This window comes from Furipterus horrens, unplaced genomic scaffold (genome assembly GCF_987537825.1).
Source record: "Furipterus horrens unplaced genomic scaffold, mFurHor1.1.pri manual_scaffold_9, whole genome shotgun sequence".
NCBI classification, from domain to species: Eukaryota; Metazoa; Chordata; class Mammalia; order Chiroptera; family Furipteridae; genus Furipterus; species Furipterus horrens.
The window spans coordinates 17,441,886-17,464,653 of NW_028327179.1; the positions used below are offsets into that span (position 1 = coordinate 17,441,886).

Sequence of the window (22,768 nt, forward strand, 5' to 3'; positions counted from 1 at the left end):
GGAGAAATACCTGGTACAGATGGTAAATACTGGAGAAATATCTGCTAAAAATGAGTAGGGAAAAAATAAGGCCATTTAGATCAGTGAGCAGAGAATGTCAGGACAGGGCGAAACTCACAAATCCCATCCAATACAACTTCCTTCTTTGAAAGATGAAGCCCGTGGACTGGCCTAATGTAAGTCAGTGGCAAAGGAAGACTGAATGGGAGCCTGGGGCTTGTGCTCTAAGTGCAGAACGTTTTTCTCAGCAGTGCAGAGCCACAGCTTCTTAGTCCATGACTACAGAAAGTTGCATCAGACCTAATGAACGAAACAATCAAACGAGCAAAAGAGTGAAATAGAACCAGAGGCATGGAAACAAGGAACAGAATGATAGCAACAAGAGGGAAGGGGGTAGGGGGAGAAGAGGGGAAAGAAGCGGAAGAGTTTAGTCAAGGAACTAGTATAAATGACCCATGGCCATGGACAACAGGGTGGGGATTGACTGTGGGAGGGGGTAGAAGTGGAGAACCCTGGGGGAAAATAGGGACAGCTGTAATAGAACAACAATAAAAAGAAAGAAAGAAAAGAGTTTCTGAAATCTCAAAGGAAAAAGAAAAAGAAGTTGCATTTTGCTAACAACACGCATTGAACCCTACTCATCAGTTACTGCAAGCTCTCAGCTTCTTTTTACAAGATTGCTTTCTGCATTCTACTACTTAGAGCTGGGGGTATAATATTATTAACTTTTTTACCACATAACTTCCCCTTTTATGTTCCGATGCTTTTCCTTCTTCTTTCATTGCTTTCCTAAATATTTGTTCCTTTAGCAGTACTGAACTGAATAAGATAGTTATTGTAATACAAAGCTTCAGAATATACAGGATCTTCCCAATATATCAATTTGGCAAATAATTACTGGCCTAACTTAAATGAAGCACTGTTCTGAGAATTTGAAGATAGATAATACACTGGACTTTGACTCCAAGGTCTTTAGAGCTCATGAGGGAAATGATCTTGCATACTAAGCACTTGAATTCTTCTAAGTGCTTTACACCTGTTATTTTATCTAATATTGATAGCAATTTTATGAGGAATGAACTCCTATGTATCTAATTAAAAAGAACACTGTGGCAACATAATTTGAGAACTTTCTCAAAGTGACACAGCTGGTAAATGATGGAGCCATGTTTCCAAACCAGCCAGTTTGACTCTAGATCATTGTCTCTTAATCACTAACATATATACCTCCTACTGAATATTAAAGAAATACAAATAAATATAGAATGCAATGTATGCTGACCCCATGGATGTGCAAAGGAAAGTGAAGAGGGAGACAGATGACTTTGTGGAGGACGTGTCTTTGGGGACAAGCTTGGGTAAATGGAGTAGAGATGGACCAATGGGAGGTGAGGAGAGAATGGCATTGCAGGTTGGTGGAGACACGACCCATGGAAAGCCTGAGAATGGTACAGAGAATGTCGGTTTCAGAGCACAGGATGTGCAGGCAGAAAACAGCTTAATGAGGTAGGCTGGACCTAACTGTGAGGAGCTTGCGTACTATAATATGGAATTTGAATTATATATTTTTAAAAAATTCGACAAGCATTAAAAAGGTTTTCAGGATAGGAACAACATAAGTCAATGTATCTTATGAATAATTACCTACTGAGCAGTGTGGAGATTTCCAGCCAGAGGGCTTATGTACATCTTTCAAGTTAGAATTTAGAATCAGAATGAAGGATAACTTCAGTGGCAATGGAAATAAAAGGGCAAATTTTTATGAACCATCCATCTGGGCCCTGATTACAGGCCAAGGAGTTTTTACAGCCATTGGAAAAAATGAACAAAGGAGTGAGATGCTAAAAACCATGCTTCGAATGGATTTAGAATGACATTAGGGAAACCGAGGGCAGAGAGGCCCTCTAAGATAATCCAGGTGAGGCCTGGGGAGGGCCTGAACAAAGTAAGACGTTTGCTGTGAATGTAGAATTGATGGCACACAGTAATTGATTTGATGGGAATGATATAGAAAAGGGGGAAAAATCTAAATGCCTCTGAGTTTTCAGAGCATAGTGGTAACGGTGATAAAAAGTAGGAAAGTCATGACCAGAAGCAGAATTGAGTTACTTTGTGAGTATTTGGAACTGACAATATCCCTGTGGATCTATTCATTGACTCCCCAGCTTCTGGCTGTGAGCACACTGAATCTCAGAATGATTGTAGACTGAGCTAAAAATAGACGAAGATTTTCTGATGACCAACATCCTGTGTTATTCTCTCATCTCTTGGAACATGGACCCACTTTAGACATGATATTTTGCCTTGAAATATTACATTCAGAGGCAAGTAATGTTGGTAACACTTAAAAGACTTCCTTTTTATCAAATAAAAATTAATACATTTGATTATTACTTTGTAGAAAGTAGTCCGCTTATAAGCATTAAAACCTTGATAATTGCAGCTCAGTGTAGCAGCGCTAGAAGTCGGAGAAAAGAATAATACCCAAATCCCTGGGCACATATTGATTTACTGTCAGACAACCCACCTCCATGAAGGAGGGAACATGAGCAATATACATACAGTCTGGCCTCAGGCAAGATTCTGTAAATGAGGAAAAAAAAGAATATGTAAAATATTTTTTAATTTGTCAACAATTCAGATGCTGGTCTGTACCCATAAGATGCTGAAAATATTATACAATATTTATAATAATTATTAATAACCCATTTAGTTATGTTTTATTAGGTATTAGAAATTATACCAAGTTCACGAGCATCATCTCAATCCATGTAACAGCACTAAGATAAGTATTAGGATACTTGTAGTGGTAGATCTGTTTTACAGATGGGAGACTTGAGACTCAAAGAGTTTAAGTAGCTGCCTGACATCCCACTAATATGTTTCATAGCCAAATTGAAAGCCCATGCATTCCCGACTCCAAAGTCTGTGCTAGTCACAGTTATGCTATCTTTCATTCATTTCTTTTAAGCCCTGGCTATAAAAAGCAGTGCTGGTTCTACAACCCATACCCTAGTGGACAGCACCCATAGCTTAATCTTGATTCAGAGTGATGAGAACTGACCTGAAGCTGAAATATGGCTCCTCTAATGCTTCAGAGTAGCCAACAGCTCAACCTGAAAAGCCATTGCAGATGCCCTTCTCCCTCTTTCATCTGATCTGCTAGCTGATGTCAAAACACCATGCTATCTACCAGGGCAAAGGGGTTAGGTTCTCTTCCAATGTTTATGTTTCCGCTTCATGTGGTGTAGCAGAAAAAACATGCCCACCTGCTTCTTCTTAGTTCTTCCCTAAAACCCAAAATAACCAGGATGTTCTTTTCCTCAAATCAGATTCTCTCTTTATTTTCCCTCCAGAAATCAGAGTAAAACTTAAAATTGTGTTGCATGTTTAACGTTCCCCTCAACTTGTTCCAAATGTTAAAGTTAGTCCTCTCGGGCGCCTTTGGAAACAAGACATTATTCAAGGAAATGAGCATTGGGAAATTGTAACCTTTAAAACTAATATTTAAAATGACACAATACATGCTATTTCCTCCTTCAGAGAATCTGACACTTTATTTTGGGTATACATTGTACAAGCCTCACTTTATTTCTGAGGGAATAATTTTATTGAGTTCTGCAAAGTACAGAACAATCTGCATAGGAAACAAATTGGACAATGGATGGTGTTTGTTTATAGACTCCTAAACATTGCAGATCCCCTATATTTTAATCCCTGTTGTTCTATTCGGGAGTAGAAATGTCCTGGAATATCCAACACCAGAAGCTTATTGCTTAAAAATATCTATCAACCAACAGAAAACTTCCACTAGTTTAGGACATGTGTTAATTCTTCTGAAATACAAACACCTATAAGGAGGGTAAATGTTATGGACCAGATATAACGATGATCAGGGACCTCAATGGTCTGGAAATTTACCTGAAAGAAATCTTCTCTTGACTGAAAGGTCTGCCAGTTTATTGATTTGCTTTCCAGGCAATTACATTGCCGACACTTTTTTTAAAAAAAGAGATTGAGAGAGAAAGACAACAGAACATTCAAGAGTGATTATGAAGATGGCTGAGAAATCAGGGCATGCTAGTCCATGAGAAATACAGGGTTAAGGTGTGCTTGTCTTAAAATGTGGACAAATGGGTAGATACCACAAGGATAAAGACTTCTGGCTTAATGAAAGACAGGACTTTCTGAAAATCCAAGTTACTTAAAGATGAACAAGGCAGCCTTTCTTAATGGACAAGATTGATACTAAACTGTAGACTTTTGCCCAGCAAGGAATGTAAATAATAGAGTGATGCTGGTCACATTATGATTGTGTTACTCACCAACATCCTAGTTTACTAAGTACGAGAATTGTTTTGTGAATGTTGTTTATTTGGAAGTGGGAACAGGGAGTAGAAGAAAGGAAGGAAGATAAATGGAAGAGAGGAATCTGGAGGAGCTGTTAATGAATACAAGGGCAACTCCCCAAAACCCTTGACCTCCTCTTTCATTGGAAACAGAACTCTCCAGGACATTTAGCATTGCTCTGGATTACTACCAAGGGTTCTGACATACACATAAAAAAGAAAATTATGTTTTCCCCATGTGGATACTAATTATTTGTGTGTAAAACCCACCCAAGTTGTATGTTGGAATTTAAATGGATGCCCATTGGGGATTCTGTGACTTAATTCAAATATATATTCACATGGTGGGAACTTAAAGCCAGAAAGGGAAATATTTTTAGTTCTTTCTATATTACACTTTATGTCCTCCTCTGTTTTTAAGAAAGGTTGCCTCTGCTGGTTTATTTTCCATCTTGTTCATATTCATTAACTCCTCTGAATGCTAAAGCCATAATCAATGACTTATATATACTGCCACCAGAACAAAATTCTTAAAATATAAAATAAAATATTCTATTATTTTATATAAAATTTTACTCTAGAGAATTAGGAAATAAAAAAAGCAAAAATAACATTGAAATCACCAATGATCCCAGTACACAGAGCTAATCACTGTTTATATTGTGACATATTACATTAGCTTTGTAAGTAAGAAAATATTAATTTTTGCACTATAAAAACAGGGTGTATAACATTTTGCATTCTGTTGTTTTACCAAACTTAAGGCAGTGTTATAGGCATTTCATCGTGACCTAATATATTCTAAGAAAAGATTATTTTAGGGACTACATTTTAGTTATTTAGTTCAGCTTTCTTTAAGGTAGTTTATACAATTATTTAAGACTCATATTATCTACACCTCCTAAAAAATATTTGCCTTTGCTTATTTTAGTGGACCACTGCAACTTTCTACCTTACTTCAAAGCTAAACAAAATGTATTCTTTATCAAAATGAACTCATTTTTTCCTGTCTCCACATTGGAGAGTTGAGCATCCTTAGAATTTTGATATTCATTTTCAAGCTTCAAATTAGAAGTCTTCCATAACTGCTTATTTCCTTAGACGTGGTAATACCATAATCAGAGAGTCAGCCCGAGACTGTGGAGAGTGCATATGCTCTAGAGTCAGACAGTTTTGAATTTAAATCTGATTCTGCCATTCACCAAGTAGATATTGGACAAGACCACTTACTTTTCTCTGAACTTCCGTTTCTTATTCTGTTAAATGGACTGGTTTTATTGATTGAGACAACATGCTTGAAGTGCCTTCATTATTGTAAACCAATACGAATAAGTTAATACTCAATAATTGTTTAAGTTCCCTTTCATTTACGGCTTGATAAGCCATCCTATCTGTATTTACCAACCTCGTCATCACATTGTTTTGCTTAGCCACACAATGAACACCTCTAAGATTGAATGGCAGAAACTTTTCTATTGTAATTATGTATGGTATTTAGTCTAAAGGGAAGGCAAAAGACTTTTAACTCAGGAGACACAGGAGGGCATCATCATAAATATACTTGAGAGAGGAACTGGTAGAAATAAATATATTACGTTAAAAGATTGATTAATTGAACAGAGAAATCACTCCCCCGCTGTAGACCGGAATTTTAGTGGTAAATTGAAAAACAATCCTGTAAATTAATTGGTAGCTACTGCCACCAAGTGGTAGGAAAATACCTCTTTAAAGATTGGAATCTATAGCCTTTAGGCGGAAAAGCTCCCTTATCACATTTAGTAATTACCTGGCGGATTGTCATTTATTCCATTTCTTCCCATTGCGTCATAGCCAGGCAAGCTCTGATCTTCATTAGTTGGACAGCTGTCTTTGGTTTCTGTTACCACTCTACCAAAATATCCTTCTGTCAATAGATTAACCTTAAGGCTTATTTTGATCTTTGCTTCAGGAGCTGCCTCTAATACAGAAAGAACAAGGAAACATAAGGGCAACGAATACTCTAAAATAACATGTAAAATAATAACTAGGAAATCCTAACATAGTTCAGCCTCTAGACTTAGGCCAATATTTGAACCTTAGGTCAGCCATTACCAGTTGTGTTATGAGAAAAGATTGGTCTCAGGATCAGTTTTCTCAGTTGAACATGAGGATTAAGTTGGATGATGTATGTCCAATATTTAATCCAGGGCCTGGTCTCTAGCAAGTGCTCGATAAATGTTAGCTCATTGTTTTTATTACTGTGCCTATTATGCTGCATTTCATTCCCTAAGCCTACATATTTCTTGTCATTACAATAATAATTAATATAACCCTACCTAACCCTAAAAAGGTACAAGCGAAGAAGGTAAAATCACCACAACAGCAAACCTTGCCACCATGAGAGAGATGTTCTATGATTTCTCAAGTTCCAAAGAGAGAATAACTAAGGAGAGGAGCTGGGAAAGAAGGAACTCTAAATTCTCAATCTAAATCTAGCAGCGGTTTCTTCCTGCTCAGGTTCTGGGTAAGGCAACCACATCAACTTTTATCTCCCCTAACTCATACTGTGCTCTACGGAATATTAATTAATTAGCCTTTGGGAAGTTGCCTACAATATAAAGTCCATATATGGATGCCAATTATAATTTTATACACTAAGAACCATAAAGTGTTATGTATTGTTAACCTTAAATAAAAAGAAAGGTAAAAATAGCCAGGCCGTTTCTGCAATTGCAGTAAACTGTTATCTGGCACTCTACATATTCAGTAGCTTCAATTAACCAGTACATCCATGCATTTATAATCAATACATTGTCTTGATTAATTTATGGTCACAACAATAAATAGCCCAGGACACCGAGGAGCCTAAAATTAAAGTGCTTTCAGTATCATCACAGAGAGATTGCATAGTGCCTTATGTCTGTCACTGAACTCCAGTTCTTTGAAAATTGATCATCTAGTCATGCAGTAAATTACCCTCAACCAGGGGAGAGGGAGAGAAGGGGGATAAGTAAGGGAAGGGATTAGTCAAAGAACCTGTATAAAAGACTCATGGACATGGACAACGGGGAGGGATATGATTGCGGGAGAGGGGGTGGGTAGGGTGGGGGAGAGAAATTGAAAAACCAAAAAAAAAAAAATAAAATAAAATAAAATAAAATAAAAATTACCCTCAATCAGAATGTCATTTATATTTCACAGGATCCTACTTCAACCCCTCGTCAGAGTTATAGCAATTTTTCCTCTACACCCCAAGAGATGGTCATTCAGCCAGTCCCCAAACAGGTCCAAAGGGAACTCATTAATGTTATGAGGAAACCCAAACTATTTTGTGGACAGGTCTATTCATTAGAAAAATTTTCCTGGTAATGATTACCCCCCCCCCCATGTAACTCATATGCATTATTCTTAGGTCTAAAATTTAAATTCAAAAATAATAGTCAATATTCTAGACTTCTCCCATGTCCCAGGTAGGCCAAAGAACCAAACTTTTGGTACTATTAACTTCATCCCATGAATCTAAACATCCTGCAACACAAAATGTACCTGTTCTGTATAGCTTATCTTTGAGAAGGAAAACTCTGACTAGAGAAGGAAAACTCTGACTAGAGAAGGAAAACTCTGACTCCAAAAAACCTCCGCTGCCTTGCGGCATACCTCTTCAGGGGAAAGGCTAAGGGAGTAAACCCCGACAGAAAATCCGGAGCCAGAGTCCCTAAGGCGGTTTGACGTTGTAGTCAACACCGGCAACTCCTGCGGCGCACCTGAAGCCAAGCTGTATTGACTCTGTCTTTCCCTTGGACCCTTCAGCTGCGAAGAGAGGGGGTTCTGCTGCATGGGCAACAGCAGACCCTCCATATCACCCTGCCCAGGCTCTGTAGCTTCAGCTTCACTGGAGAGGACACTCCAGCGTCATCGCAAGATGTCGATTCAGCACGGGAGGAGACAGATACCGTGTCACTCCCGAGTCGGACTGCACAGCCATTCTCGGCGGTGCAGATAGACTCTTAAGAAGCTACACCATCGTCTCTCGAGACGGACGGCTGCCGACGATCTTTGTAATCTCATGGACATGTGTTTTTATGGTCTTAGCACTTTAAAATAAGTAAAAATAAGAATCCTTAGGATATTCAATTTTTAAAAAATCTGGATAGAAATCAAAATGAAATAAAAAGAAATCACCATTTTTATTAAATCAACTCACAGGTTTTTTGAATAGATACCCTGAAGAGGGACTGCTGGCTCATATGATAACTCCATTTTTAGTTTTCTGGGGAACCGCCATACTGTTTTCCATAGTGGCTGCACCAGTCTGCGTTCCCACCAGCAGTGAACGAGGGTTCCCTTTCCTCCACCGCCTCTCCAACACTTGTTATTACCTGTCTTGTTGATAAAGAGGGACAAATATATGGTGATGGAAGGTGGTTTGACTTGGAGCGGTGGGCACACAATGCAATATACATATTATAGATCATAGAGATAAACATTTGACACCTATATGACCCTATTAACCATGTCACCTCAATAAATTCAATTAAAAAATCATCTCGCAGAATACGCCGAAGGATTATTTCAGTTGGAAGCAGATGAACATAAAAATGGCCTCTGGCCCTTTGTCTCCTACAGTTTGCTATCCTCCTGGGATCACCAGTCCTGGGTCCTTCAGGCGGCGTCATATGGAACATAGCCTGTGTGTTAGATGAGCCATGCACCAGCAAGGGTACAAGGCCATTGCCATGTATCTCACAAGTTCTTTGTTAACTTTTCTGTCGTGCCCCTTTGTTTTCTTATCAAGTTCTTTTCATAATACCAGCTCATTTTGCTTGTGTTGAGGGGATAAATAGAAAGGGGTTTATTTAATGTTAGGTTTTATCCACAGAAGGGCTAGAGATACAGCCAGGAAGCTGAGACTAAATATGATAGTTACTGGCAGGAAAAAAGGGAAAAGAATTTCAAGGGGAAGGTTAAAACTATGGTGATGAGTGGACTTGTATAACTGTTCCTCCCTCCACAAAAGTTTCTCTCAAAGCTTTTCATTGCGAACATTTTATGACTTCTCTCTTAGAAGAAGGATCCTTGGCAAGATGTTTCTAAGATACTTAGAGCAGTTGTGAAACAGGCTGTAATGTATAAATTATTTTTTATTCACTGTAATGTCACCTATAATACTAAAAATTCATGTATGTTTTTATACAACAAGCAATAATTAGGGAACCCCAGCCTTCAGTTCTCATTGAACGTATGCTACTGACATGCTGTGTGGGATTTTGGCATCCTAATTCCTATATCCACAAAATGGAAATATTAAAGAGGTAGTTTATTTTTCCAGCCTTCCCAGAAATGCTGAGAGAGAGAACCCAAACTATAAGTGTTAGAAACTTTAAAAAGTAAACTATGGAAATTTGAGAATTGATCTCAACAATACTTGAGAATGCATTTCCATTTGGGGTCATTTAATAGAAATCAAAAAAGGGACTGGATGATGAAGGTAAATGCCCATCTGCTAAGTAAACTTAGCATCTTGTAAACTTTCTTCCAGGAAGGCAAATAATCTTTGTGCTGAAGTATATTGACAGAGAGGGCAGCATTTAATATTTTTTTCAGAGACCATATCCGGAATGCTGTTGTGCTCCAAAATTCTTTCTTGCCACATTATTATATTTTTCCTGCAATCTTTGTGGGGTTTTCAGTAAAGGCACACCTTAACTCCGGGAAATAGAAAATCTGTCAGACATAATTTTTTTGCTCCTTTAAGAGCCAGAACCTATTGTCTGGGTCTTTTGAGTGTGTAAGTTATTTTTTATTCACTGTAATATCATCTCATAATACTAAAATGTCATTAAGTGTCTGTGCATCGACACTGGCATAATAAAGTTGCTGAGTAATGAAGAAATGAATCGGTAGAAGCCTGGAAGAAGGGTTCCAATTGTTTTATGATGGTCCTCTTTATTCAGAGAGAGCTGAAAGCCATCACATTAATAACACAAATCAATGAGGCTCAGAAACCACCATTCAGAGCTGTTCTGAAACAATTCAGAAATTCAGCATCTTTCCTGAATCCTTTATTAGCTTAAGTTTATAAATCTTCTGCACCGTTATTGCACTTCAATTGCAATAACGCCTTCCAAAATTTAGTCCTCAAAAACCTTACTCTCCCGATTCATTTCTCAGAAACTGCTCATTTTAACAGCCTGATTCATGTCCTTGTGAGATGTTTTTAAGGCAGTGAGAAATTTATAATCGGTTTTAAGTTTATACGTTTTCCAATAGCTTTTTATTGAGAATTGACTTAAGTCTCTCTATTTACCTTGTCAAGGCAGGGAAAGATGCAATGCATGTTTGTCCTTGTTTAAAACCAGTTTGAACTTAACTAAACAGCTTTGTGGAAGAAGGGACACTTTTCCCTTAGGAAATTTCAGATGACTTATAGTTAATGCTCTGCAACTCATTGGTTACCCATGGAGTTTGGAAACACCTTATTCTGGTTGACTCTTTCCAATCTCTTGGTTTTCACAGTCCATTTATGGTTACTGACAGGCTCTGGCATAAATATATTAAAAAAGAAAACAATAATTTTCTACCTGATCCAAACCTTTTATTATAAGAATTGTTGCAAACAGACAAAGCCTGGCTACATGCTATAAATTATAATGCTGACTCACAGAGTGGAAGTAAAAATGTTCTCTGTGTTTATTTTGCAAGACTGTAAATCAACGGGTGCAGGCTCTCTTTCTTACAAGACAGAGGGAGGCAGATAGAGAAAGGGATGAACAGAAAAATTTGGGCAAGAAAACTTCCTTTTTCTTAACACCCTTTAGAAAAGCAATTCTCTCATACCTTGGAAGCTCTAGGTGGAATACTGATGACCCCATCTTTGATTAAATCTTGGTGTTCTGATCACCAAAAATGATTCACCATCATAGAAAACCAAGAAAAAAATTAAGCTTAAAGGACCTTAAAAACCATATATACAACCAATTCTTTGACAGGCAAAATGAACCTGTCAAAGATAAACCACTTAGAGCTGGCCATGCAAAGGCATAAAATATCTACAATAGGACCCAGAGAAATTAACATCAACTTCCTCTAGTTTTGTGGTTGATGGGGATAAGTATAAGCAAAACACTCTTACTTCTGCTAGAGCATTCCTGTTAACTGGCTGAATATCTGGGAATGGAGAAATAAGTGTTCTCTATGGGAATTTAAACCCTTCAGGAAAGAAGAAGCTTGGTTAATCATGTAAGCCTAGTGTCTAGGGTCTGATTTAGGCATTCACTGATGCTCCCTTTAGAGCTACCACTCTCATGGTGGGTCCCACCTCCAGCCAGGTTATGGTAGGGCTAGCTCATTAAGCCAAATTATTGAATAGAAAATTAAATTAGTCCTGTGATTCTATAGCTAAGCTTCTCAAACTATAGGGAGCATAATAGCTACCTAGGACTTTATCCAAGATTCAGATTCTTGGATTGCACCCCATCAAAAATTGATTCAATGGGAACCCAAGACTCTGAATTTATAACAAATACCCCTGTGTCATTCTGAAAAAAATCATTTATGAATGTCATTCTTTGAAAAATTCTTGTCAATGTTTTGTAACTCAGGTCATTTGGGCAAAAAGGAGTCCAATTGTTAAGACACCCAAAACTGTATTCTCAAAGACTATCCTTGGAGAACAAAATGGGGGAGGGTATAGATGAGCAACTTTCATACAGTGCCTAAAGCCAAGAGTGTTGAGAGAAATCTTGTTAATTGAAACTGGGTAGATACATATTCAGATGGAATTATTACATGAAACATATATCCTCAAATGAGGAAAGATTGCTTTGTTTTGAGATCATGCAAAGGATTTCAAGTACATAAATTCAGGAATATTATAATTATGACATAAGCCCTAAGGTCTGATGGAGTTATTTTAGGCACCTTGCTCTACCTACCATAGTATGAAGGAACACGTGATGATAGTAAACACCTGCATTGAGTCATAGCCCTTCTAGGATGGGCCATGGCTTATAATCAGGAAAGGAGGTACTCTTTTCCTTCTCTAGAATCCCTGCTTCAGATATGTTTCATTTTTTTTTTGGCAAAAAAAAAAAAAAATAATAATAATAATAACAAAGCAATTTTTAAAATTGTATTCTGATATTTTAATGTCCTGACGCTTTCTGTGATCTCTTTTGATAGTTTTTACATTATTTGATCTTGAGTAAAGGAAAAGTACCTGGATTTCTTCCAGAATCAAATTTCTGAATGAGGTTGGGACAGTATGTGCATCAAGGTTAAAGGGGAGACTGAGCTGCAGTCACTAAGGACAGTTTCCTGCAGAACACATCAGCTGCTAATAGGTAACAGCATCCAGAGGAGAGTGCTGAGACCTGCCCAACTTCTAGTTTCACCAAAGCGGAAGGGGCTGTTTTGTGCCTATTCAGAAGCCAAGCCTGGTGTTCTCAGAGAAAATGAATCAACAGCTGGAAAATATACTCATAGGCTACTTTCCCAAATTATTTTCTGTCTCACATAATTAAAAACCCAAGCTAACATAATGTGACATATCAATTATACTTCAATATAAATTTTCAATAAAATATTTTAAAAGATCACAAACTTCTCTACTTTGGGAAGTAACTTCTCACCTTTAAAAAGGTTATGGCAATTATCGATCAGTGCCAAGCTAACATCTTTTTCAATAATTTTTTTGTGTAGACAGGTCTAATGTTGACATATAAAGAGCATCTGAGATTTGAGAAGGACATTTTTAACCCAACAAAGCTATGATTGTGATGCTTAAAAGGTCAATATGATTCAAATTACTTTAAAATGCTGCCATTCAGAAGAGAATTAGCTTAATCTTATCAGCCATGAGTATTTCAGACAAACAAAAAAGAAGTTAATTGGATTTTACTCAGTGAAAAGACTAATTGCACCCAGTTATGTGTCTTGAAATTGGCTAATTTTTATTAATTCATCCATCCATCTACTTATTCATTCATTCAATTTGAAATTTCATTATGTCATCTAGAAACCTGATTTCAACAGAACAGCTTTGTCTGAGGAGTTATGGCAAATTTGGATATAAAAATTGATGATTTTTACCATAACAGTACCAATAATGGCAAATTGAAATAATACATTCAATTCTTTTTTTGTATAATTCCCATAATTTTGTATAAATTCCATAAATTCTTTTCTTCATTGATGTGCTCATCATGGAGCAAAAGTGTTATTTTCAATCTATTTCTTTTTCTAAAAGGTTGAGAGACTCAAAATGCATTGCACGATAAAAGCTTTATTTCAGCTACTGTCATGAATGAGTAGAACTACAAAATATTTTCTAAATAAAGATGAAAATGAGGCTACATCTATTTAACATGTAGTGGTTTGTTTTTGTTATATTTAACTGAGAATAAACCACATTCAGCATTCAACCTCAATTCTCCGTGATAGGCTCCATTTATTTTAGAAGGACTGAACTCCATTCTTACAAACTACTCGGTGGCACTTCTGAATTTGTGCCTGAAAACTCTGACCATAGGTTTCAAATTCAATTCAGTTAAACACAAAAACCAGCCCTGTATAAAGGCAGACAAGATGATGGTCTTAGATATTGATACTGAAGAAACACTAACCAGACCTCATTGACTCTAAAATGTGAGCTGCCATCCTCCTTTCCAAATACATATTCTAAGAACATAGGTTGGGGAATTTTTATTAGTATTTTGTTTACATATCCACAAGGAGCATGGAACCTCGAGTCATTCACTGATGTATGCATTTGCTGAACATGTCCAGGAAGATGGCAGACCATATTTTGGAGTCAAGGAGTTCTACTAGAGTTTCTTCAGTCTCAACAGTAAGTCCATCATCTTGTCTGCCTGTATACAAGGCTGGGAGTCATTCACTAGTAAGGATGAACCTTGATGGACTGTTGTGTCCTAATACCTTAAAAACAGTTTTGCCTTGAACACATAGAAGGTTAGTCGCTGAACTTTTTAAATAGTAACACCTATACATGACTCAAAGATAAATAACCACAAGTGTGCAATGACAATTTCACCCCCTTCACCCTGCTTCCAACACTTCTCAAACCCAGGTAATTGCAGCTCTTTGTTTCTTACAAGTTTTTCTATTTGAGCCTCACAACGGCTCTATACTTTAAACAATATATGAGTAATGTGTTACACAAATAATATCCTTATGGGTTAATGGGGAACTGTGTCTATATTACTTCCATGTAGTAGAACAAGGTATTTGGGTCAGGTCACTTTATAGGGTAGAATGTGAAATTAATTCTCCGGTGATTAAGCCAATTGTAACTTTAGTGTCTTCTCTCCTTGGTAATGGAGGCAGCTCATTGCTAATATATATATATATATATATATATATATATATATATATATATATATATATATATATATATATATATACACATACATATATATGGAAATAAAATAAAGCAAGTTAGTACAAAGTTATAGCCCTTTATTCTATCTCATTTGCACATATACTGGTACAAAAATCTGTTTGCAATGATGAAAGAAAGGCACTGGGTGAAATGAGTTAAAAGATAATGAAACGATGTCTATTTTTAAGATCCATTAGCGACCAAACAGCTCTGACACTTTGACCTTATGCTATAAGCAAGGACTTTGCTTCTCCCTTGAGGAGCACTTTATGTGGCTTCGTGTTTGTTCACGTCTCCCCAAGAGTGAGGAAGGGGAACCTGGGTGCCTCAGTAGTGAGCTCTAGAGCGAGCAGATCTGCTGTGAAAGCACCGTGGGACGCCCTGCATGCAATGCTGGACATTAGGAATGTGCTGAAGGTTTTAAAATAGTGGAGAGATTTAAAAATACCGATGCTGGAGTCCCAGCTTGGAGATTCTGATTTTTTGATTGTTCAAGGTATCAGGAATTTTAAAAACTAGTACACAGCTAAGAATCACAGTCTTCGGGCAGGCTTTCCAACTTGGTGAATTGTCCTTGTTTTATACAAATAATGTATGCTAGGATCACTGGAGACATGGGATCCTAAATAGAAGGAAGCACATGGCAGAAAGGATGGCCTTATGAGTCAAGCCAGGGTATCATGCAGGAAAATCAGCATCCTATCAGCACAGTATCAACAAAAATAGGAATTATTCATCACAAAGTGACTCTTTAAGAGAGTCTAGTTGTCATTCTCTAACCAGTGATTAAAGTAGAATAAAAATATTCACAAACTGGTGGTAGCAAAGCAAATCATCAAACTTTTAATCCAGACACATGGAATATGCACTATTGAAGCAGAGACAGATTTCTTCCATATCAATTTGTCAATCAAAATTTAATATTTTAATGTTAATAATTTAATGTTTCCCTGATAATTTTTCAATATGTTTTAAATAAACTGACTAAATTTGATGAAATTGTATAAATTTTTAAAGGTTATCAAAGTATTAAGTTCAATTTGTGGTTCAGCTCATTAATTCAAGGCGGAAAATGTGCCATTTCTATCCACTAATGAGTGTATCTCTGTAATAGTGAATTTCAATGAAAATGATCTCATCTGAGGTGGGTAAATGTCATGTGAGAAAAAATTTTAATAAGCTGTCTTGAAACAAGATTGTCCCACTGTCTGTGATAGTGCCATCTTCCCAACACTTGATTGTTCTCCTGACCAGCTGATAGAACCACTGCTTTTATCTGCTTCCATTATTACTATGGTTCCAAAAGTTTCCATTGCGTAATTTAAACTCAGAAATTCTACAGCAGCTTATTTTACTCTTAGTCATTTCCCAAAATAAAGTTTCTTGGGCCAAAGGAAATATTAATAAAGGACTAACTAACTAGCATGTAGGTCAGTGCTGAGAGAAAGAGGCAGAGAGAGGGGGAAAAAAACAGTGAGTGAGCAAGAAACAAAGAGGCAGAGAGAGGAGAAAACTGAGAAGGAAAGAAGAGGTTTTCATTTATTTTAGGAAAATTCTAAGTCCCTTTTCTTCCTTACCTAGCAGAGAGCCTGTCCCATTCTCTATTTTTCTTCTTATTAGGAAAATTGAGTGCATTCACATTTTGTCTCGTTGCTTACATTATTGAAATTATACCAATTTACTTTATAGCTTCATTTACTTCATTTGTTTTTAACTTTCCTGACATCTGTTGGTTCATTCTGTAGTGTGATTTTATGAGTTTTTCTTTTTTTTTCTGGTCCTCTATATTTTTTATTGAATTTATTGGGATGACATTGGTTAAAAAATTATATAGGTTTTAGATATACAGTTCTACAACACATCATCTGTATACTATATTGCGTGGTCGCCACCACAAGTCAAGTCTCCTTCCATCACCATTTACCCCTCCCCTTTACACCACTCTACTTCCCTCACTCCCCTTCCCTCTGGTAATCATCACACTGTTGTCTGTGTCTGTGAGTCTTAATGACTTCATTTTCTCACCCAGCCCTCAGCCCCCTCCTTTCTGACAGCTGTTCTCTGTATCCATGAGTCTGTCTCCACTTAGTTTGTTCTCTGTATCCATGAGTCTGTCTCCACTTAGTTTGTTCTCTGTATCCATGAGTCTGTCTCCACTTAGTTTGTTCTCTGTATCCATGAGTCTGTCTCCACTTAGTTTGTTCTCTGTATCCATGAGTCTGTCTCCACTTAGTTTGTTAGTTTATTTTGTTCATTAGATTCCACATACAAGTGAAATCACCGGATTCTTGTCGTTCTCTGACTGGCTTATTTCACTTAGCATGATACTCTCCAGATCCATCTAAGCTATTGAAAAAGGTAAGAGTTCCTTCTTTTTTTATGGCAGAGTAAAATCCCATTGTGTAAATATACTACAGCATTTTTATCCATTCATCTACTGATGGGCAAATGAACAAATTAGAAGTTCTACTTTAAATGAACAATTTTAAAGTTCTACTTTTCTAATACCTAGAACAAGTTAAGTCCTCTTTTATTCTGCTAATTATACAAGAATCTTACAACATTTTACTTACACCTTCTTTACCCCTAACCCAAGATCTCTTGTGCCAAAATCACCTGGGATATTCATTCTAAACAGATGTTAGCTTTTCCAATCAATACTTTTTTCTTTTCAATTACATTTTATTGATTATGCTATTACAGTGGTCCTGATTTTCCCCCTTTACCCCCCTCCACCCAGTACACCCCACTACCTCAGGCAATCCCCACACCACTGTTCATGTCCATGGGTCATGCATGTAAGCTCTTTGGCTACTCCATTTCCTATACTGTATTTTGCATCCTTGTGGCTGTTCTGTAACTGCCTATTTGTACTCCTTAATCCCCCCACCTCTTCACCCATTCCTCCACACCCCCCTCCCATTTTGTAACCACCCCAAAATGCTCTCGATATCCATGATTCTTTCTCTGTTCTTCTTTTCTGCTTAGTCTGTTTTTTTTCGGATTCAATTGTTGATAGATTTATACTTTTTGCCATTTGATTATTCATAGTTTTGATCTTATTTCTCTTAAATAAGTCCTTTTAACATTTCATACAATAATGGTTTGGTAATGATAAACTCCTTTCATTTTTCCTTGTCTGGGAAGCTCTTTATCTGCCTTTCAGTTCTAAATGATACCTTGGCTGGGTAGAGCAATCTTGGCTGTAGGTCCCTGCTTTTCATGACTTTGAGTATTTCTTGCCAATCCCTTCTAGCCTGCAAAGTTTCTTTAGAGAAATCAGCTGACAGTCTTTTGGGAACTCCTCTGTACATAACTAACTTTTTTCCTCTCACTGGTATTAAGATTCTCTCTTTATCTTTAGCCTTTGGCATTCTAATTATGATGTGTCCTAGAGTGGACCTCTTTGCATCCATCTTATCTGGGACTCTCTGTGCAACCTGGGCTTGCATGTCTATTTCCTTCAGCAAATTAGAGAAGTTTTCTTTCATTGTATTTTCAAATACATTTCCAATGTTTTGCTCTTTCTCTTCTCCTTCTGGCACCCCTATGATGTGAATGTTGGGACACTTGAAGTTGTCCCAGAGGTTGCTTATACTACCCTAATCTTTTTGGATTCTTTTTTCTTCTTGTTCTAATTTGTTGTTTTTTGGTTCCTTATGTTCTATGTCATTGATTTGATTCTCAGCTTCATCCACTCTACTGTTGTTTCCCTGTAAATTGTTCTTTATTTCAATTAGTGTATCCTTCATTTCTGACTGAATCTGTTTTATGCTATTGTGGGCCTCACTAAGTTCCCTGAGCATCCTTATAACCAGTGTTTTGAATTCTGCATCTGATAGATTGCTTATCTCCATTTCATTTAGCTCTTTTTCTGGAGTTTTGATTTGTTCTTTCATTTCGGCCATGTTTCTTTGTCTCCTCATCTGGTAGCCTCCCTGTGTTTGTTTCTATGTATTACATAGATCTTCTTTGACTCTGTGTTGGTAATGTGGCCTAATGTAGTAAGTGGCCTAATGTAGTCAGTGTCCTTAGGGTCCAGTAGCACAGCCTCCCCTATCACTCAAGCTGGGTACTCAAGGTGTGCCCTTTGTGTAGGCTGAGTACACCCTCCTCTTGTAGTTGAGCCTTGGTTGCTGTTGGCAGATCAATGGAAGGGATTTATTCAGGCCAGTCAGCTGCAAGGACTGGTTGTGACCACTGACCACAAACCTCCACCCTCCATGGAGGATCAGCTGTGCCAGGGCAGGATGGAATTCTGTTATTTCTCTAAAGGAATTACTAGAAGCTGTTCTTCCAGAACACAGATAGGGAGAGACATGAGATAGGAAAGGGAAGTAGAGCAAAAACATAAAATAAAACAAAACAATAAATCTTTTACATTAAAAAAAATATTGATTGGGACTTCCAGTCAAGATGGCAGCATAGGCAGACATGGCTTGCCTCTGTGCAACCACATCAGAATTACTACTAGCCCTGGCTGGTGTGGCTCAGTGGATTGAGCGCCAGCCTACACACCAAAGGGCACCAGTTGGATTCCCAGTCAGGGCACATGCCTGGGTTGTGGGCCAGGCCCCCAGTTGGGGGTATGTGAGAGGCAACCACACATTGATGTTTCTCTCCCTCTCTTTCTCCATCTAAGTTGGAATCAAATGAATTCCACTTGGAGGACTAACTAGTTTTATTACATAGTTGCACTTAATGCCCTACCTTTAAATCATTTAATTTATGTAATTTCATAAAGTAAAAAACCTCTATATTTAAAGTTCATCTTTTCAGAATAAAATTATATTTTCTCTTATAAAATTGTATATCTAAATATATGCATATTAAGCTATCATTTTTATTTCTTTTAACTAAATTATTTTCACATGTTTTATAATTTGCATAATGTGGTGAGTGCTTGGTACCCTAGATAAAACTATGTTTCACAACAAAAAAAGTATCGTGAAATATTATAACAAATTTCTTATTTAATAAGGTACACTTAATTTTAGCTGCAGTACAATTCACTAATCCCATAATTATTTTTCCTATAACAAAAATTAACAATGATAAAGGCAAAAGATCAATTATAGATGATCAGGTGTCCATTGAACACCTTGGGTTGGACTTGCAAGTATAATAAATTACACTAGCATTGAAAATCTTTTGAAAAACATCTCTATTTGATTACTAGAATTAATTAACTTAGACATTTAATAAAACCTCATATTATTTTGTGATTTGTGACCTTGATGTGTGACCTTGAATAAGGCTCTAACCCTGTCTGGACCTCTGGTTCCTCCTGTGCACTGTGAGGGCTAAATTAAATTATCTTTTAAGATCCCTTCCAGTGTTATGACTTGGGTAAAGACAGACAATGAAATAAATATTATTTGCTGATTTTTGTGCTTAACTTTTCAATAAACTATGATTGCTGAACTTCAGCCAAGATCCCTTAAAGCCTCTTCAGGAGTTCCATGATTTTAGATACTTCTGATTATATGGGTTTGTTTTTCCTTAGGGTTACAAGTTTCCTCTAAAGCATGTGGATTTTGGGTAGCTTAACAAAAGTATTTTGGGAGAAGTACTTACAGTCCATGCCTGATTGAGACTGAGAAAATATTGTTTGATGCCTCAGCTACCCTGCCTTCCCCGTCCCAAGCCCTGAACTTCCTTTTTTTAGTGGAACAATAGAGAGAAGCAATTTTATTACTACCTAGATGCTCCAACCAAGTGGTGGGGTGGAGAACTCTGCTTACGCCTTCAGAGGCCCCTTGGGCTTGGCTATGAATAAATAATGGCAATGTTTATAGATTTCAAAAGAGATCCAAGGAACTACTTTCAGATCATTTTAAGACTGAATTCCAGTTGAATTGACTTTCAGGGTGACCAGTAGGTTAGTCTGGGAAGCAAGCGCAAGGACATGCTGAGGCTTTGATATGAATCTTGAAAGCACTGAGAGGTACAGAATTGGTCCATTCTGTAATGGCTTGAGTTCAGCCCAGAAAGGTGCGAGATGAGATCAGTAAGAAAGAGTCCATACCGGACAAGATGATCTAGACTGAGCACATGAAGAGCAGTGAGAAATGGTCACTCAGGAATAGCTTTTAAGGCTTCTGAAAACAATACAAGTATTCAAGTTTTATTGAGTTCTGAGTTCTATCTTATCATGGTCTGATTGTATTAAAATGATTTTGTTAATTCTTTGTCATATGCTTTCTGAATATAAATAATCCCAACTTAATTTTTGCCTTTGTAACACATTTTTGACTATCAAAATTATGATTTTATGTATTAATATTTATAAGTATTTTCCTTTTTGTCTGTGACATTGCTACTATGTTTAAAAATCCTTCCTGTGCCTCTAAATTATATAAACATTTAACTTTATTCTTTCTACATTTATATTTTTATACATTTAAATATTCAAACTGTTTCCTAGACGTTTTGGTATATGATGTTAGAGTAGGTTAATAAATTGTCCTCATTCTGTTCATTGAATAAATCATTCTGATCTTTTCCTCATTAATTTGAAAGATTATCTACATTATATAACAAATTCTTACATATCCTTGTGTCCCCTGATCTGTCTTGCTGCTTCATCGCTTGCTTTGTAATCACTTTGTTCCCTTATATGGAAAACCCCCTTGCAAAGGGAAAATTCCCCTACCCGATATTTTCTATCCAACTTTATTGCTGCTTCTCACAGCATATAATTTATTTCAGATAATCCTTAAAGTATTTTGATGTGTATTTTTAAAAATCTATTCACATGTAAAATAATCAATTAGTTCTGACTTGAGACAGCAGATTTAAAAAGAAAAAAATCAAATGGAAATGAGTTGAACCACATTCAAACTAATCTTTGCTAATCTGAAAGCCTTTAGAAAACTTACTATGTATCAATGAATGATTATTTTATTTATATGGTTTACTATCATCCAAAAGTTTATATAAATGTGCATTCAAATGGCCCTAGATATTGCTATCCAAATTAAACCATTTACCTTTTTTTGACAACTAAAATGTCTAATAATATATCATTGAAAGTCAATTTGATGCAGCTAATTTTGCAAAGCTGTTGGGTCAGCAGTGTGCTTACTTACAGGGAGGTGGTTGCCATCAGTACAGTGTTCCCCTTGTCCATGATTTTGCTTCATGCTGTTTCAGTTACCTATGGAAAACTGTGGTCTCAAAATATTAAGTTATAAATTCCAGGAATAAAAAATGTACATGCTTTAAACTGCACCCCATTCTGAGCAGTGTGATAAAATCGGATTAGCTCTTGTGCTATCACAATGCTTGTGTTCAGGTCATTCTTATTGTACTGAATAATGGCCCCAAAGCACAAGGGTAGTGATGCTGGCAATCTGGATATGCTAGAGAGAAGTCCTAAAGTGCTTCCTTTAAGTCAGCAATTTCAACCTTTTTCATGTCATGGCACACAGAAACTAATTACTCAAATTCTCCAGCACACCAAAAATAGAGATTTTTTTTTTTTGCCAATCTGTCAAAAAAAAATAGGTGTAATTTTGATTCATTCATACAGGATGGCTATTGTCACTTCTTTTATTTGACAATCTAAGGGAAAAGAGGTCAGTGCCCCTGACTACTTAGTCAGGTATTGCATGTTTTAAAATTTCTTGCAGTACACTGGTTGGAAATCGCTGCTTTAAGTGAAAAGGTAAGTACAGTATAATAAAATATTTTGAGAGAGACTACATTCACATAACTTGCCTTACAGTATGTTGGCCTCTTTTATTATTAGTTGTAAACTGCTGTGCCTAATTTATAAATGAATCTTTGTCATAGGTATGTATGTATAGGAAAAAATAAAGTATATATATATATAGGGTTCAATACTATTTGTGGTTTCAGGCATCTACTGGGTGTCTTGGAACATGTCCCCTGTGCATGGGAGACTATTGTAGCTTCATCCCCTTGTAGTCTTCTGACATATTTACAAGGACAATATTTTTTGGTAGAGTGAGGAAATATCCATTTTACCTGATATAGTTTGAGAGGTATAAAGAATGGCTCTATAGAAAAACATCTC

The 22,768-nt window shown here is 36.7% G+C and overlaps 1 protein-coding gene across 2 annotated transcripts in view; it reads left to right on the plus strand.

The window, feature by feature from the left end:
- The window catches only part of TMEM196 (transmembrane protein 196), a 43,288-nt gene that overhangs the window by 14,044 nt on the left and 6,476 nt on the right, over nucleotides 1-22,768 (plus strand). The window lies entirely within an intron of this gene.